At 39.4% G+C, this 17,944-nt stretch overlaps 1 long non-coding RNA gene across 1 annotated transcript in view; it reads right to left on the reverse strand.

Moving 5' to 3' along the window:
* LOC135275882 (uncharacterized) overlaps positions 1–17,386 on the reverse strand; it is a 51,558-nt gene extending 34,172 nt beyond the window's left edge. Inside the window, exon 1 of the long non-coding RNA XR_010343458.1 lies at positions 17,262–17,386. This is a non-coding gene — a long non-coding RNA (uncharacterized LOC135275882). The remainder of the gene's footprint in view (positions 1–17,261) is intronic.
* Between the last annotated feature and the right edge of the window lie 558 nt (positions 17,387–17,944).

Consider the following 17,944-nt stretch of genomic DNA (forward strand, 5'->3'; position numbering starts at 1 on the left):
ACACCACTTAGGGAGAATTAGATTAGCCAGAACACAACGAACTTCCACTACAAGCTGGAATTTCTTTTAGAAGAAATATGTGAAAATGTGTCTTTATAAAGAGGTGGTATCCTGGGGTGAACAGTAAATCAGTCTAATGCCTTCAATCTTCTTAATTTCACCCTACAGAACGGTACTCCTTATTAATGTTTGTAATGACCACCTGTGGCACTGTAGGATCCTGAATTATCAAGAAAAGATCAAATTATGTTCTGTGGATGACACTTACTAGACATCTAACCGGTGCACATGTGACGGAATGATATTTGACAAATGTAGAAATCATGAGGGTTATCCGATTTGCCTGAAATTAATCAGAAACTTCAATTAAGTAGAACTCCAGTTCTGATAATATTCCATTATTATTATTATCATTATTATTGTTACTATTAAGAATTTTAGCCTCTTTTCAACTCATCACTACCTTTATTGTGGAATCACCTGTGTTCAAGGTACCTCTATTTTGGAAGGACAACGGGGCACCAAAGCTGCTAGCCTGATCTTACGATTGCCGTCTTCAGTCTTTCAGTATGGAATATATTATATTTACATTAAAAATTATCCCTTACAAGATCCCTTTAAACAATTTTTCAAATGCATGCTTAATGACAAGTACATTAATTTCAAGGAAATTCCTTATGAAATTAGGGGACATAGTGTTAATATCTACAATATCTACTAATAACCTAGTAACTATATTGATTACCTACAAAGTCACTTGTGCTTTATATTCATTATCTCTAATTTTTAAGGTACCTATGCAAGGTTGGCATCACTGTCCGAAAGAAATAGTTTCAAGAGGCTAAGTAATTGCAGTAAGATCATATGGCCAACACGTGCAAAAACAAGATTCAAACCTTACTGGGCTTTAATGGAAAAATCATGTGGTGTTTGAGTAAGAAAATCTATCCCCCTGTTCTCTCTCTTGCTCTCTCTCCCTTTCTCTCTCTCTCTCTCTCTCTCTCTCTCTCTCTCTCTCTCTCTGTCTCTCTCTCCCCCAACCCGACCTTACTCCCCTCAGTGGTAAACAGTAGGAAAGGGGATGAGTCTGTGTTTAAAACTACTACTTCAGCCCACGTTCATTGCTCATCTTTCCATTATTTTTAGTTTTTCCTTCTGTTCTGGACTCTTCTTTTCTTCCTTCAAATAGATAAAGGTCACCCTCTATTTAAAACATCACAGAACACCCATATTTTTGCTCTCCCATCAACCTACCAGTCTAAATCTTTTTTATTTTCAGCTAAACTTATAAGATGTATGTCCTAATTGCCCCATTTTAACTTTTCTTTCACTCTCATAACCAAATGCATCTCTTTATTTCCCACCACTGGAATGAAGCTGTTCTTCTCAGACTTATTCATGACACCTGCTCCAATTTTAAAGTCTGTTTCCCAGCCCTGGCTTTCTGAAAGTCTCTGCAGCATCTGACAGAGTTAACCACGCCCAGCCTCACCTACCCTACTGCCAGTAAAAATACTGGCAGTTGATACACGTGGAACAGTGAGTTGTGCTAGGCTCTGGATTAAGCACTTTACATGCATTATGTCATTTAATACCCACAACATCCCTGTGAAATTGGCACTGTTGTGAGTCCCCATTTTTCAGATGAGGAAACCAAGTCTCAGGGGGTAAAGTAACTTGTCCAATATTACACAAGTGAGAAAATGGTGAAGATAGCTGTTGATCCAACATGCTATGCTATCTTTAAAAGCATTTAGCCAGTCTTTTACTACCTGCTAGGCATAAAGCCAGGTTCGCTGTAGGTATTATCTGATTATTTTGTGTTATATTTTCTCTGATTATACCTAACTCTGGGTCTATTGCAAGGCCAAGTTTGTGATCCTCTGCCTGCTTCTCTTTACTACTTCAAATTCCAAGTATTTTTTAGAAGTTTTTAACTTGCATCAAATAATTATTGATATACAGGGCATGATGGCAGGGCTCTGGACATAGGAAAATGAACAAGGTAGGCTTGCTGCCTGCTTGAAGCTGACAATATTTGGAGAGAAAGTAAGACAGACATGGCACAAATTATTACCAGAGCCAATCAATCAGTGGTCCACTAAGAACACTCCTGCCAGGCCATGAAATTTCTGGTAAAGCGGCACAACAGCTCACCCACCTACTTCTCACCCCCACCCCAGAATCCCCTTCCTGGAAACCTTGTGCTACCTCCAAAGCCAAATTCTCAAATAAACCCCTGCATCTTCCAGGGCTGCCGTTTCAGTTGGCAACGTTTGAAGTGAGTACTCTGGGACCCAGGTAAACACTGAACATCAGCCTGGGTCTCACAGAACTAGGAGACGGCCCAACCTGGCTGGCCCCAAGGCCAGTGTCAGAGGTCCCCCCACCCTGCTGATTACCAGTCAACCCAAAACAAATGCTTTCCTCTACTTCCCCCAACTGTACTTGGTGCTAGTCATCTCTGTGGCAAGAATATGAGCTTCTCACAGGCTAGTAATGAAACATATCTTTGGTTCTTTCACAGCACCCAGCTTTGGACTAAGTATGTAAATGTGTGCATCAGATACACCTGTTTTAATAAATGCCTTCTCTCAATACCTGAAAGAGTGACTCAGGTTTGCTCTTCTAAAAAGCAACTCAAGACACCCAGAAAGCAAGGAAGCTTCCAAAGAAAAATTGAGTTATACTAAAAGAATGTCATCTTGAAGGGTTTTCTACTGGTGAAATTTGGGATAATTTAAGTATCAAATAAATGGGATAATTTAAGTATCAAATAAATTGATTATATAAGGATCCACGAATCTATAATGATAATCAAAAGAGAGAAATCCAAAAGAAAAATCACTCATCACAAGTGAAGGAAGCTATTGTCATAATATTATAATATTAAGTAGTAACATTAAAATATACAATATTTAAAATTCTGTAATAATGGTAAAGAATTAGGCATTAGCCTGCTTTTCAACTAGTGCCAAATAATGAGCAAACATTCTTCTTTACAGTAAAACCCCAACTAATAACATTCAGATTTACAGAATTAGAAAATCACTTATTTTGTATCCCTAATAAGAGAAATGATTCAGGCATGTGTCATCAATAAATGTTAAAACCATAATGGGATAGTTTTGTGCCAAAACATCACCCCTGAGAGTATTTCCTGGTCACAAGGGGGAAAGTCTGACTTAACAAAGGAGGGACCTGGCTGTTGTCACCTTAACTCAAGGCTCTATCTCAGCATTCATGGGACAACCAGATAGCAGGTGCCTTCCAGCATGAAGCAGTGTGAAGTACAACATCAGCTATTACATGCTCTTGCCAAAACCACTTAGATCAAGCCTTTAGTTTTAACTTTCAGTTTACAAGAAATACAAAGATTAGGGAAACAAGCGAAATACCACAAATGACCAAAAGCCCAGAAGGTGGTACACTGTAAAGGACCAGTGGCCTGGTCTTTGACCAATTATTGTTAAGGGGAACAAAAAGAAGGAGGCTGTTTAACGTTACATAAGACAATGAGACTTAACAGACATAACAGTGAAATGCAGTGTGTGGTCCCTGATTGAACTATAGTTTGAATAACCACTTGGAAGATAGTTTGGAGAGTTTTTCACATAGACTGAGAATTACATGATGTGAAGGTATTATTGCTAATTTTGTTTGCCGTAATAATGGAATTGCAGTTATAAAGGAAAACATCCCCAAACTCCTCCACCCAAGAATAATCGTTGTTAATATAGATAAACTTCATTTCAGACATTTATTTGAGAGTGAGAAAGAATAAGCATGAGAAATATTTTATAAAAATAAAATAATGCTATATACTAATGTTAAGAAAAAATATTACATTGAAATTTAATTGAATTTAAAGAAGAAACAGAAATCAAAATAAAATGAAGAAATGCCTGAACTTCAGATAAATGCTTTTTCACTATTAGAGATTCTCTAAATATAGCACTAAAACTGATAACAAAGTTTAAGAAGCACTTTTAGAGGCTGGGGTCATTACATTTTTAAGTAAACCAGATGCTTAAATTTTAGGCAGCATTGATTCATACATCTACGAACTAAGGAAATTAGCCTTCTTTTCTTTCCTGCTGTCGTCTCCTTTAACTTTTAAATCTATTCTTATTTTTATTGGTCAAGATGCATAACCACAGTTCCCACAGTTGTCAAGTCTTAGTTTATATTTAATGGATTCAACTTCCAACACCAACTTGTTTATCATCACTTCTCTATTTTTAGTTCTTTATTTGTATTCATCTCTTAGTCGGCTGGATTTCATCAAGCCATTTTTGCAAGGCTCAAGAATGCCTAAAAACACAGGTAAAACAATAGAGATAGAAACATGGAAAACTTCATCTCTCCAACTATTTTTTTTTTAACCACAGGATTTTATGATAGCAAGCATACAGATACACTGAAAGAAATTTATTTTCAGATTCTATCAAAAAGGATGTAGGAAGTCAGCATTTAAGAGAAAGAATCCTGGAGCAAGGATTCTGAAACTGACTTTTCGCCCCAGTAAGTGCTAGTTACAAGGTTTGGGGGCCAGTTATAGCTGTAAGGTCCTGAGCCTTAATTGCTCTATCTGTAAAGAAAAATTTATGGAAAGAATTAAAGAATAAAAATCTGTGTGAAGGGCCAGGACAGTGGTTGATACATAATAAGTGCTCAATAAACACTAGCTACCACTAATGGGAATCCTAGGAGGAACGCTTTCAACTCTTCTGATTAAGTTAGAAGGAAGTCAAATTAGATGTGAGAGATTATCAGGAGTTGCCCTCGAAGGTTTCTGATGCAGAGTTGGCCAGAGTTCTATCACTGTCAGTGCGTCAATGGGCAAGCCCCATATGAAGTTAAAGCACTTAAGGAATTAACCTGAAAAGTCCTGTCCAAGTCTTAAAGAGAAATAAATTAGGAAAAATTGTGACTGATACTAAGTAGTCAAGGATTAGTAAGAAAAGCACCTGATCATAACTCAACATTTCCATTTCTTCAAATTTTGCTCTAATAGATTTTTAATTTAAATATTAGTGATAAACCAGGTTTTATTGTTCTAATAAAATTAAGGAAGGTGATTAAATCATCAAATAATATGTATTTCTTATCAATATAGTCTATCTTTTTGGGGTCAAGTGAGAAATTGACAAAGTATTTTTTTCTTTCAAGGCTTTGGGGACTGGCTATGGGATAGGAACATCTCTCAGAACATCTCATAGGCCAAGGCTATTGTCTCAGGCCACCAATGTTTATTGAACTACCTGATGTCCTCCAAAACTTTTGAGAAACTGAATTAAGGAGGAAATTACACTGATGTCAGCCTAGATCTTATTGTTACTATAGCAAGCCTCAATCTCGGTAAAACTCTTTCTTCACCCCTTCATTCCACAAATACTTATTGAGCACCTGCTATGTGCCAGGCACTTGTGAGTGTGACGTTGAACACAACACATAGGGTCTCTCAAATACAGTCTATTATTCAAAATAGCATGCAAATTAATGTAGAATTACATCTGCGATAAATGCTATAAAGAAGTGGTGTCTGGTACTTTACAAGTCAATGAATACCGGAAGAAACCAACTGTTTTTGCTCTCATACACCACTCTCAATACTTTACTTCTGACACCAGACATGTGGAATTTTTTCCATACCAACCAGTTCTCTGACATAGATAGGTGTCCTACAACTCAACTCAATTCTGACACTAACGCAGACTTAGCACAGACCTCACAGGTTAGGAGTTCAATACCACATGACTTCCCCCCACTTCAGATGCTAGTCACAAGTCTCAGGTTGTGATTTGTACTCTGACCAACTGGCTATAAATTGAGGATTTCCACAACCCCCTCCTCAGGTTTAATCCTTTGCTAGAATGGCTCACAGAACTCAGGAAAACAGTTATACTGGCTGATTCCAAAGGTATTACAAAGGATACAGATAAACAGCCAGATGAAAAGATACGAAGGGCAAATTTCAGAAGAGTCCTGAGCACAGGACCTCCATCCCCAGGGAGCTGGGGTGCACCACCTTCCTGGCACATGGATGTTCACCAATGTGGAAGCTCTCCCAATCTCATACTTTGGGGATTTTTATGGCAGCTTCATCATATAGGCATACTCAGTTATTAACCCTATTTCCAGCTCCTTTCCCCTCTGCCAGAAGATGGAGATGGAATTGGAAGCTCCAAGCTTACAATCATGGCTTGGACTTTCTGTATCTATCCAGGAGCCCACCAAGAGTTGCCTCACTGAACAACAACACAAAACCCACTCCTATCACCCAGGAAATTCCAAGGGATTTAGGAGCTCCTATCAGACACTCCTATCACTCAGGAAATTACAAACTCTTTGGGGCTCTGTGTCAGGAACTGGGGGTCAAAGACCAAATTTGGAAAAAAAAAAAGACTTTCCTAAAGCACTCTCATCTACAAGAGTTTTGGGAGCTCTATATCAGAAACAAAGGGTAAAAAGAAATATTTCACATTCATTATTATTATTTCACAATCAATAACAGAGCTGTGTAGTTTGAAAGTCACCAGGAAAGGCATCTTTGAGGATGCAACATTTTAGCTGAGGGCTAAAAGAGTTTGCTACTGAGTGAAGTAGGGTATGTGGGAAGAGTGTTAAAAAACAAAAGGAGTAATAAGGCTCAAGATGCTGTAGGGAGAAATGTCAATTCCAGGAAGACAAGAAGGACTAGAGAATAGGGATCTGAAGAGAGTGTGGTCTGAGAAGAGTCTGGAGAGGTGGGCAGCAGGCAGGCCTTCAGTGGCTTTGTATAAGAGCAAGCAGAAGGTACTGGGAGATCCTAAGCTGAGGCTGAATATATCGTGGACAGACTTGTGCCTCAAAAAGTTTACTATTTATTGGAGTATGGAACAAGAAAGGAGACTACTGCAGTTGATGCTGTACCAAACACACACACACACACACACACACACACACACGATGGCAGCTTGGGCTATGGTAGTGGTGGTAAAGATAGAGAAAATTGGTTTAGATTCAAGAAATATTTAGGAGATAATTTGATAGCACTTCATGAGTCAGCTATGGAGAATGAGAAAAGGGAAGCCATTAAAGACGTCCCCTAGGTTCCTGGTTGTGAGGTCGGATGGGTGATGTTGGTATCACTCACTGCAGTCAGAAACAATGGAAGAGGAAGAGGGTTGGGGAAGGGGGTGAGAAATCATAGATTCCATTTGGACAAGTGGAGTTTGAGGGCATCTTAAGTATTTTAAAACTCTAAAACAGGGCCTGGAACACAATAGGCTCTAGAAAAATATTCACTGATACAATGAATGTAACTGTAGAAAAAACGAAGTTGAATGTAAGTGGATCTCAAAGGACAGGTGTGGCTGGAGCTACAAGTTTGTGAGTCATTGCCTATAGGCAGTTAGAAAATGTGGATATTGACGAAGCTGCCTTAGAAGGGAATACAGTAGGAAGAAAAGAGATAAGGACTTAACTGAATTCTAAAATTTATGATTTGGTGAAATAGGAGAAATCTGCCAAGGAGACAGAGGAGTGGACAGAAAGGTTGGATGAAGGATGAAAGCAGGAGAATGAGGTGTGATGATGCCCAGTAAAATGTTTCAAGCAAAAATAAATCAATATATATTGGCACGTCAAAAAGGGTGATGAAAGAGTTTAGTGACTGGATTATTTGCAAAGGGATGAATAGTGTTAAAGAATACCAGTAAGGAATATTGAAGCACCCCAGGGCCAGCAACAAGTTAGTCTAAGCATCCCTAGGCTTGAAGGGGAATGGGGAGAGAGGGATTCTACCTGAATCCAGTAGAGCTGTAGCTGTTAGAGTGGGCTACCCAGCAATTGCCAAACTGAGCCTGGTGGGGAAGAAGCCAGGAGAATAAATACCCTGACCTTCTCTCCTCTCTCTGATCTCCTCCCTGGACTTTCACTAGCCAAACCTAACTGTCAGTCAGAAGGCCTGGGGGGCTGTTGATGTAATCTGGAGCATAGAACAGGGTGGCAAGGATAAAGAACAGATCTGGAGGGGCAACAGAGACCATCCATTGCAAGCAAACAGTGAAAGACTGAGGCTGAAAAGGCAAGTGAGATAAGGACTGAAACACGTCCACCGGGAGACAGAGGTCCTTGCTAACTTAGAGGGAGGTGCTGAGGACAGCGATGTTGTGTAAGTCTGAATGGAGTGGGTTGAGGAGTGAATGGCAGGTGGAGAAATGAAGAGATTTCACCAAGTTTGGCTGAAAACAGTGCCAAAAGAGAGCCACCACTGGAGGGTGATGTGCAAATAAGAGAGATGGTGTGGATAATATTTCAAAGAGTTCATTGATGTGTTCCTTGCATTCCCACCCTGCTCAGCACTCGGTGAATTTCCTTCCTCATACCCTGAGGGCTTTTACTTATCCCAGCCAACCCATTTAGATGTGAAGCATATAGTGCTTTGGGAGAAGGGGTTACTGTGAAACCAGGTAGACAATGGCAGGAAATTATGGCTCTTAAGTTCAAAAACAACTTGTCTGGGTGTAAGATAGAAAAAGTCAGCAGCCAACTTGCAGAACCAGTTTATCCTACTCTCTGCAGGTGAGATAAAAGACCCTCTGGGCTACTTTACTCATACTCACCCCTCACACCTTGAGCTGAGTCTGACAGACCCTCCCTTAGTTTGGAGAGAATAAGAGTCATGCCTCATGACAAAGGAAGACCCAGGAAGGTAGCAGGCATCTCAGAATAGTCCCCCATGCATCCTGTACAGCAGCCATGTAGTAGAGAGATTTCTGTCATTTTGGCAGCCCACAGAACATCATCCTGCTTCATCACGGCAATGACATTATGCTAACTGCGCCCCTGCTAAGTAAACCTCGGAAGCAGCAAGAACCCTAGATTCCTTGGTATCTTTGATTCTCAACATAGACCTCAGAATCAGTTATAGAAAGAGGGACTATAGAAGCCATGCTGTATGTTAATTGATGGTCTTCTACCCCTTTTCCTCATGCTATGTATGAGGAACATTGGTGGTGGCTAATGCTTTAGATTTCAGAAGAAAAGACAACCAAATTTTAGAACATGTGGAAACGGGAAAACAAAGTAGTTTTAAAAAAAAAAGGGTATGAGTGAGTTGACATCACTGCACAACAACATGGTACCTGAGTATTTCCAGGGTCAGAGATGAGCTTTTCACCTCAAGGAAGGGGAAGAAAGGATGCTATGGGGCAGAAGGGTGGATTTTGCTAGATATCTTCCATTTACTTTTCCAGATTCATTGTCTTCCTCCCCAACCCTTGTGGGAGCCTGAATCATGGCCCCCAAAGATATCCAGATCACAATCTCTGGAACCTGTGAATGTTACCATCTATGGCAAGAGGAAGTTTCAAGATGTGATAAGGGTAGACTATCCTGGATTATCCCATTAGGCCTTAAATGTGATCACAGTGTCTTTACAAGAGGGAGGCAAAAGAAGATTTGGTGACCATGAGAAATTAGCAGAGAGAAGGTGTACATCTGCTGGCACTGAAGATAAAGGAAGGGGCCATGAGCCAAGGAATGCAGAGAATGTAGCTCTAGACTCTAGAAAAGACAAGGAAACTCAGTCTCCCTTAGAAACTTGTGGGAGTATAGATCTGCTGATACCTTGATTTTAGCCTTTTAGGGCTCATTTCTGACTTTCGGCCTACAAAACTGTAAGAGGATAAATTTTTGTTGCTTAAGCCTCAAAATTTGTGGTAATTTGTTACAGCAGGAATAGAAAACTAATTCAACCCCATTCTCTGCCCTGAAAATGCTCACCTACATAGACTATATGGAAGGTCTTCTGTCCTCTAATTTCTGGTTTTGCTTGGCCTGAAAATGTTTAGTTGGTCTTATCCAGAACTGAGATTTTTTTGTAGTAGATTCAGGGATATATTGAGCTGGTTTGTACCAGCTCGCAAGAAGCAATTGTTTGCGTCTCTTCCAAACCCATGTTCAGTGGCATCCTAGTGATAGCTTGAAATCATTGACAGGAAAATTTACACCAATAAAATTAGCAAATGGTATAAATCAGTACACACACACCCAAGCTGCTTGTGAAACATTTACAAGCACTCTACTAAACAGGTTCAACAAAAAAAGAAAGAGAGGGAAGAGATTATGATATTTGGACAGGAATTACTATTTTTTTTAAAAAACATGCTATATAATAAACGGGCTGATGGATTCAAAGAATGTGGAGAAAGTGGATCGCTCATTAAGGTTAAGGACCAACGTAGCGAGAGGAGTGAAAAAGTCATCTGCTTTTTATAGTTCAAAACCAAGAAAAAAACAAAGCACTGTATGATTTAAAGATACCAACGTGTGCTAAAACAATCTAGAAAGGCAAACAATTGATAAGCACAAAATTCAGGTGTGGTTACCTCTAGAGATCTATGGAGGGAGATACAGGGCGGCTAAGGCCCTGATGATGATTTATTTCTTAACTGTGGTAGACACATGATGTTCATCTTATTGTTATTCTTAAAACTTACAGCTATGTTTCATATACTTTTTTGTAGGTATATGGCTTACCTCAATTTGGTATTCCTAAAGTTCATTTACAATGGTTTTAGGTTGGTTATTATACAGACTCGAATATTTTATTTGAGAGTAAATATGATGGAATGGTGAAGAATTTGGGCTTTGCAGTCAGACACATGTCCAATTCTGAATCTTTCAATATCAGTTACATTACATACATACATATATATATGCATACACACACATATATACACACACACACACACACACACACACCATGGAATACTGCTTAGCCATTAAAAGGAACAAAATAAGTCATTTGCAGCGATTTGGATGGAGCTGGAGACCATTATTCTAAGTGAAGTAACTCAGAAATGGAAAATCAATTATTATATGTTCTCACTTATAAGTGGGAGCTAAGCTACAATGCAAAGGCTTAAGAATGATATAATGGACTTTGGGGACTCCAGGGAAAAGGGTGGGAGGAACTGTGAGATAAAAGACTACATATTGGGTACAGTGTACACAAGGGTGCAGCAAAGTCTCAGAAATCATCATTAAAGAGCCTATTCATATAACCAAAAACTACCTGTACCTCAAGAACTATTGAAATAAAAATAAATAATATTTTTTAAAGAAAGAAATTAACAAATCAAAAAGTACAAAGCTAGAGGCATCATGTTATCCAACTTCAAACTATACTACAGGCCTATAGCAACCGAAACAGCATGTAACTGGTACAAAAACAGACAAATAGACCAATGGAACAGAATGAAGAGCCCAGAAATAAGACTGCATACCTATGACTATGATCTTTGACAAACTTGACAAGAACAAGCAACAGGGAAAGGATTGCCTAGCCAATAAGTGCTGCTGGAATCACTGGTTAGCCATATGCAGAAGAGTAAAACTGGACACCTTCTCTATTAAAAAATTAACTCAAGATGGATTAAAGACTTAAATGTAAACCCAAAACTATAAAAACTCTGGAAGACAATCTAGGCAACACCATTCAGGACACAGGCATGGGCAAAGATTTCATGATGAAGATGCCAAAAGGAATTACAACAAAAGCAAAAATTTACAAATGTGATCTACTTAAACTAAAGAGCTTCTGCACAGCAAAAGAAACCATCAACAGAGCAAACAAACAACCTAAAGAATGGGAGAAAATTTTTGCAAACTATGCATTAGCAAAGGCCTAATATCCAGCATCTATAAGAAACTTAAACAAACATACAAAAAAAAAAACCCATTAAATAAAAAGATGGCGAAGGACATGAACCAGACACTTTTTTTTTTTTTGAGACAGAGTTTCACTCTTGTTGCCCAGGCTGGAGTACAATGGCTCAATCTCAGCTCACTGCAACCTCTGCCTCCCGGGTTCAAGCAATTCACCTACCTCAGCCTCCAGAGTAACTGGGATTACAGGTGCTCACCACCACGCCTGGCTAGTTTTTTGGGTTTTTGTTGTTGTTGTTGTTGTTTTTGTATTTTTAGTAGAAACAGGGTTTCACCATTTTGACCAGGCTGGTCTCTAACTCCTCACCACCTGCCATGGCCTCCCAAAGTTCTGAGATTACAGGTGTGAGCCACTGTGCCTGGCTTGAACACTCTTCAAAAGAAGACATATATGAGGTCAACAATCATGAAAAAAAGTTCAGCATCACTGATCATCAGAGAAATGCAAACCAAAACCACAGTGAGATATCATTTCACACTAGTCAGAACAGCTATGATGAAAAAGTCAAAAAATAACAGATGCTGGCAAGGTTGTGGAGAAAAAGGAATGCCTTTACACTGTTTGTGGGAGTTTAAATTAGTTCTAACATTGTGGAATACAGTGTGGTGATTCAACCCAGCAATCACATTACTGGGTATATCTACCCAAAGGAACATAAATCATTTTATTATAAAGACACATGCATTCATGTTCATCGCAACACTATTCACAATAGCAAAGACGTGGATTCAACCTAAATGCCCGTCAATGATAGAGTGGATAAAGAAAATATAGTACATATATACCATGGAATACTATGCAGCCATAAAAAAGAACAAGGTCGTGTCCTTTGCAGACGTGGATGGAGCTGGAAGCCATGATCCTTAACAAACTAACACAGAAATGGAAAACCAAATACTGCATGTTCTCACTTATAAGTGGGAGCTAAATGATGAGAACACATGGACACATGGAGGGAAACAACACACACTGGGGCCTATCAGAGGATGGAGGGTGGGAGGAGGAAGGGAATCAGGAAAAAGAACTAATGGGTATGAGGCTTAATACCTGATGATGAAATAATTTGTACAACAAACCTTCATGAGACAAGTTTACCTATGTGACAAATTTGCACATGTACCCCTGAACTTCAAATAAAAGTTTTTTAAAAAGAAAAAATGTTAAATATTAGTTACATGATATTGGACAAAGTGTTTTTCATTTCACAAATATTTATTGAGTACTAACCATATTCCAAACACCAGTCTTTGTGGTGGGGATACAATGATTCTGAAGACAGGCTGCAATCACAGATATAGTTCCCCGTTATTGAGGAGTTTATACTTCAGTTTCTCTGAACCCCAGTTTTTATTGAGGACATGGAATTTTTGAAGACTAAATGAGTTAATTTTACAGCCATTAGCATAGTCTTGGTAAAAAGACTCTGTCAGTGGTAGCTACCTTTACAATTAATATGTATGAGAAGCAAAATGATTCTTCATTCATATTCCAACACTGGGAAGTAAGATGTTCCATATATATGAATTTTTCTAGAAATTAATACTTCATTGTCTAGGATTTATATACATGTGTGTGTCTGTGTGTGTGTGAGTGTGTGTGTGTATAACATACATATGTTAAGTGCACAAATCTTAAATAGGTCAATATTTTTATGTAAGTATACACCTATGTAACTGCCATTGTAGATCTCAATATAGAACATTTCCAGAACTCTGCAGAAATTCCTAAAACTTTGATTTTTCACATTTTTAATAGCCAAATTACTGAAAAGTTCTACAAATTTCTGAAAGGTCTTGTATTTAGGAAAGAAGGACCAGAAACATAACCTAACCATGTCTTGATGGCTATTGCCAAAGGTCAATATAATCTCTTTCAGATGTGCAAACAGAATATAAACACCTCATTGTAAAAGGTTGGATATATTTATGTCTGATATTTGGTAGAGCTTACCATCTCTTTCCTAGCAAACATTATACCTTTTCTTTAAGGTCCAAACTTTCTTAGTGTATATTGTTTTTAACTTGTTGCAGAACGATATATACATTACTGATAACTGCATATTAAATAAGAATCAACATGGTGCTAATGGTCAATAAAGCCCAGTGAAGGACTCTTTAGTACTAAATTCTGGGACATCTGTTTTAGAGCCACAGAGGGATTTTGTTTGCTTGTTTGCTTTTAATTTTTTTCTCTTCCATGAGAAGCTTTGCATATGTTGGGCCTGAGGTAGAGTGTCCTTATGTGTTGATTTATTTATCCTTGTAGCATCCTTGCAAGACTGGTAATAATTTGATTCCTTCTAATAGATGGGGAATGAGACACAGTGCATAAAGGCTGGCCTCACACCAGGGCAGCATTCTTATCCGACGTCTTTCCCCTTCCAGCTGCGCACTTGAGATTTTAGAAATATCTCTTTCACTTATTTAGTAACCAAGTAAACTTGAGAGTTGATAATTATCTGAACAGCCAGCTAATCTCAGCAATTATCTTTTTTAGGATGGACTGTGGTCCACTAGAGATATACTCCAGATGACTACTTAATCTTAAGTCATTTCCTGATGTTCAGCCATGGATAATTCTAGACTTCAGATCACATTAGGGGATGAATTACTGGGATGGGTTGGATGCACTTTGTATGCAGCACAAACTTCTGAATGGGTACAAGTTGCCCAAATGTAACCCCTAAGGCTGTTTGTGGATACTTGTCCCAGCAGGTTTATTTAATTCTTAAACAGAAAATGAACAAATAAAAGATTTTTAAGACACTTTGGGAATGTATGGATCTCATATTCATTCATTTATTTATTCATTCATTCACAACTTGCTATGTGACAGGCACTGTGCCTGGAAGCTCAGGTAACTCCCAAGAACACCTGGGCTATCCCTTCCTGCCACTTCTGGATGGATATGCTTTCCCAGCTTGGTTTCATTTCTCTCCTCTCAGAAGCCTATAATCTCCATGCAGTATGGACCCAGTTTAATCTTGGCTTGGAAATAAGCTCATTTTTCTCCCCATTTATGGAAGGGATTCTCCACAGGAGAGAGGCAATGTTGCTTGGTGGGCTGTTGGGGAGAGATCATCGCATTGCCTGAGATGGCTTTTCTCCCCTCTGCAGATTCTTAGAGTCCCACTTGGACTCCAGAGTCCCATTGAGAGTATGACAGCAATGTTTATGTGCAATTCTAATGCTGGTTTTAGCAGCATAAGTGCTTTTTAATGCATAGCATTACAGCGAGTGGGCCCTATTCTCTCAGCCTCTGAATAGCTGTCTAGAGGGGTGTAATTCCCAGCTCTGCCTCCAAGCACAGTTATTTACAAGCTCAGTTACATGTTCACGTCAAGTGTGGTGAAAGCCGGGATGGAGATGGGCTGAGTTTAAAGCAATTTGACAAGTCTTTATTTCCTGCATAATCGCTCAGGTCCCTCAGCGGCCCCTGACCAGAGTGTGTGTTCACATATGTCAAAGGGAGCCTGGGAATTTGGGGAGACTGGCTGCAGGAGTAGAATTCCTCCCTTCTACCTCTCTCCCTCCAAGGTTGCCCACTGGCCTTTTAGTTGCCCGTTGGAGCTCCACTTAAACTAGGATTCTCAGCCCAAATCTGCCTACTGGTTTCTAACTTCACAGCCTTCACCCTGTCCCGAAATCTGCAAGACTGTTAAAACTTCCTGTCTCATGCTTGCCTCATGTTTCCATCCTCTGCCCCAATCCAGCCCCAACAATCAGACTCATTTGTTCTTTTTTTTTTTTTTTTTTGAGATGGAGTCTTGCTCTGTCACCCAGGCTGGAGTGTAGGGGCATGATGCTGGCTCATTGCAACCTCCACCTCATGGTTTCAAGCGATTCTCCTGCTTCAGCTTCCCGAGTGGCTGGAACTACAGGTGCGTACCACCAGGCCTGGCTAACTTTTTGTATTTTTAGTAGAGACAGAGTTTTACTGTGTCAGCCAGGATGGTCTCGAACTCCTGGCCTCGTGATTCACCCGCCTTGGCCTCCCAAAGTGCTGGGATTACAGGCATGAGCCACCACATCTGGCCTAGACTCATTTTTTAAAAGAATGAAACAGATTCTTTTTTTTTTTTTTTTTAATTGAGACAGAGTCTCACTCCGTCACCACCAGGCGCCAGGCTGGCGTGCAGTGGTGCAACCTCGGCTCGCTACAACCTCCGCCTCCCGGGTTCAAGCAATTCTCCTGCCTCAGCCTCCCGAGTAGAATAAAACAGATTCTAATACTACTCTGCTGAAAATCCTCCAGTTACTTCCTATCAAACTTGGCAAGAAATCTAACTCTTTACAAGCAGCTACAAGGCCCAGCAGGATTTGGTTTCTGCCTGCCTCGATATACCCATCACAGGCTCCCACCCCCACTGCTCACTACCACCCAGTCACATTGGCCTCCTGGCTACTCCTCAGACACACCAGATGTGTTCCCACCTCAGGGACTTTGTATGTTCTGAGCTCAGAACATGTTACCTCTGTCTCTCCCATGGCTGGCTCTTCATCGCTCAGGTCTGAGCTGAAACCTTCCTTCTTTAAAGAGGCCTTCCCTGACCATTCAGTCTGAATAATCATTTCTTCCTTCCAGTTACTCTCCACTCCACTATCCTTTATTTTCCTCAAAACACTAAGCATTATAAAAAATAATCTTACTTATTTGATTATTTATGCACTTTTCTATCTGCCCTTCTAAAATAGAAAATCTAAGAGAGCAGGAATCTTGACTATTATGATTACCATGGCCTGGCACATCCTAGATGCTCAATAAATACTTATCAAATAAATGAATTTTCTCACAAAGTATTAACTGATTGAGGTTGCCTTATTGTTATTGCTATTACTGACAGTACTGTTTTGTCTGTGACTATTACCTTTTTCTATATAATCATCTTAAATATTTTTCCTCCATTTTTCCCCTTATAATTTCATTGCTTTATTTTTAATCAAACTAATACATGACCAAAATATAAAGTTTCGGCTACTTCTATAGCATATGTTGTTTCAAAAATAAACTAAAACAAGCCAGGTGTGGTGACTCACACCTGTAATCCCAGCAACTCGGGAAGCTGAGGCAGGAGGATAGTTTGAGGCCAGGAGTTTGAAACCAGTCTGGGCAACATAGTAAGACACTATCTCTAAAAAAAATTAATAAAATGAAACAAAACAAAACAGCAGGGCTTTTCCTTATCTCTTTCTTCCCCCTTCCCACAGGCAACCATGTTTTCCTGTTTTCACTGATTATTTTAGTATTTACCTCTATGCTTCTAAATAACATATCTACATTGTTAATTCATTATTTTTCATTTTTAGTCATTATTTGTTGACTACTCGCTATCAAAGATGATAATTTATTGACCTCTCACTATGAGAGATGGGGGTTTAAGTCTCTTTCCTACTTCCTGGCCAACCATATATATGTGCCCTTCTCAGTCATGAGCCTTCCACTAGAAATAATCTTGGTTTTGGTGAAATTAATATTCCATGTCTACATTATTATAACCACTTCCACACTATCACAGCTAAGCCATAGGATAAAATAAGAATACCTGCACAACCTCTGATCACCAAGCAGGTGCCCAGGTATTCCTATCCAAGATCCATTTGTCTTCACAGGAACCGGAGAAGTAAAGATTCCTCCTCCAACTTCAGAATTGTGATGCAGCTTGGAGATTCTGTCTATGGAAAGCAAAATCAGAAAATTCTGCTTACATTAGTTTCCCATGTTTTGATACATTCACTCATTCAAATCACTGAAACTTGGGAAATTGGATATGGTCTTTCAGAAGCACATCTGATCATGTGTCTCGTGTATTCACACTGTGACACAATCATGCAGCATTCCTCTCTGGGGGGCGCTTCTCCATGGAAGCCTGAGGTTGTTGAAAAACACTGACAGCTGGTCATCAAGAGATGTAGCTTCTAATGCGCAGTTTTGTGGATGGTTCTAGGCTCAGCTAATGCAGGGTCTTCAGTAGGAGGACCTGAGGAAGGGCCATTTGGTCATTTGGTTCCCATTGGAGTTAAACATAACTTATTCTAGAATAGTACAACTCTTTGCCAAACTCTTGTGTTATGAGTTGAATTGTGTCTCCCCAAAACTCATATATTGACGCCCTAACCCTCAATGTGACTGTATTTGGAGAAAGGAACTTTTAAGAGATAATTAAGGTGAAGTGAGATCATAAGGATGGGACCTTAATCCAGTGACACTGGCATTCTTATAAGAAGA

Source organism: Aotus nancymaae, unplaced genomic scaffold (assembly GCF_030222135.1).
Source record: "Aotus nancymaae isolate 86718 unplaced genomic scaffold, 86718_ANA_hifiasm-v0.15.2.pri h1tg000019l, whole genome shotgun sequence".
In the NCBI taxonomy this organism is placed as follows: domain Eukaryota; kingdom Metazoa; phylum Chordata; class Mammalia; order Primates; family Aotidae; genus Aotus; species Aotus nancymaae.